Source organism: Neovison vison, chromosome 10 (assembly GCF_020171115.1).
Source record: "Neovison vison isolate M4711 chromosome 10, ASM_NN_V1, whole genome shotgun sequence".
Lineage (NCBI taxonomy): Eukaryota > Metazoa > Chordata > Mammalia > Carnivora > Mustelidae > Neogale > Neogale vison.
In genome coordinates this window covers 40,147,634-40,149,453 of record NC_058100.1, presented here as the reverse complement: position 1 = coordinate 40,149,453, position 1,820 = coordinate 40,147,634, and the positions used below count along the sequence as shown (strand labels likewise).

At 44.0% G+C, this 1,820-nt stretch overlaps 1 non-coding gene across 1 annotated transcript; it reads left to right on the top strand.

The window, feature by feature from the left end:
- The first annotated feature begins 317 nt into the window (after window positions 1–317).
- LOC122918962 lies at window positions 318–461 on the top strand. The gene has a single exon (XR_006386733.1). It is a non-coding gene; the product is annotated as a U4 spliceosomal RNA (small nuclear RNA).
- The last annotated feature ends 1,359 nt before the right edge of the window (window positions 462–1,820 follow it).

Below are 1,820 nucleotides of genomic sequence, written 5' to 3'. Positions count from 1 at the left end.
TGTCCGACTCCTGATTTCAGCTCAGGTCATGATCTCAGGGTCATGAATCAAGCCCTATGTCGGGCTCCATGTTCAGCATGGTGTCTGCTTAAGATTCTCTCTCCCTCTGCCGCTCCCCCACAACATGCATTCACACTCTCTAATAAATAAATCTTTTAAATTTTTAGGAAAAAATAAGAGTCCATGCTAGCCAAGGCCACATATAAGTCTAAGAAACTTAAAATAAAGCATTTATGTAATTGTTCCCTTAAAAAATGTTACTGTTTAACTGCATTTTGCTGGGGTATTTCAGGTGTGTACATTATTTATTATATCTTAGCTTTGTGCAGTGGCAGTATCGTAGCCAATGAGGTTTATCCGAGGCGCGATTATTGCTATTTATTATATCTTCCTAACTAGATTGATTGTAAGCTTCCTGAAAGCTTGAACAATATCTAAACTTTTGTAAGCCCTTCCCAGGACTTACAACAGTGCTGTGACACAGCAGATAATGAATCAATAATTACTGACAAGAAAGAAGGATTTAGTTGGACACACCTCAGTTGATGCTTTCCTTAAAATTTTAAATAAATATCAGCAAGACAGCCACTTAGGAAAGTTATACCTCATCACCTTTGATCTCAAAACTCTTAATCAATATTATCCAGTCCCTTTATTCTTTACCCATAGTTAGCCTTTATATATGTAAAGAGGTGATTTCACAAAGGCAGAAATGGAGCCTAACCTCTGGTAGTAAACAGCAGCTTGCATTAACTGTAAGGTTGGTACCTTGGACAGCGCCTTTGCGTCGATGGATTGAGTGGCATATTTGATTAAGGAAGCCATCAGAAAGCAGACAACTAAGAAAAGAGGAATGGGCAGGGACAGAAGCAGCAGGACAGACAGCAGAACAGTGATATTCAATTAGTGCATTAGTGCACTTCAGAAACCCCTAGAGAACCACTTGGAAGCCTCGGGCTTCCTGTCTCCTTGTATATCATGGGAGGCTGGGGGCTCCCCAGAGTCTACATCAGTCAGATGACGGCAGGACATCTGGAGCATGTCTGCGGATGCGGAGTCGCCCTGCATTGACAAGGGGAGAGGAGGCAGGGCCAGCTCCAGCCATGTGGCTCTAGCATGATATGCTTCTGCCCTCCAGCACACACTGTGGAAGGGCCATCGATTCAGCAAGGGCAGGACGGTGTCTGTCACCCTTCCCTCCCCAAAGTCGATGTTAAGAAGCTGGCATTTATCAGAACGAACAAACACCTGCTGCCAGTGGAGTGTGCCCAGAATAAGGACACATAGACGAGCACCCAGAGAGCTGGTGATGAGAAGCAGGGGCTCTTGAGACAGAGTGCCACCAAATGCAGGCTTTCACTCACACTGTGCGTGACATTCTGTTACAACCAGCTACAGCCCCCGCAAGAAGGAAGTCTGTGATCTTACTTTGGGGAGATTGGGGAAATCATATGCAGGTTTCTTCTTGAGATATATCCCAGAGTCTCAGCCTTTTGTTCCTTATTTCTCATCTACAGCAATTCATTTATATTCCACTGGGCTTCTGCACATAAAATTCATCTCTGTGTGGGTGGAAGTAGCCCCAACTTACTTACTTCCGTGCTGTTCACAGAGTTATTTTCATTATTGGTACATGATGTGCTATCTCTGTAACTCACTGTACTTGGAGAAACAGTGGTGGACTCTGGAGGGTAAAATCAAGTTTATTTGCCTTAACTCTCTTGTTGCCATCGGGGTAAACCCTGCTCTCCATCACCCTTTATCACATGCCTTTATCGCCAAACCTGCGATAAAACTGGTGTGGATTTCAGTGACTTAGA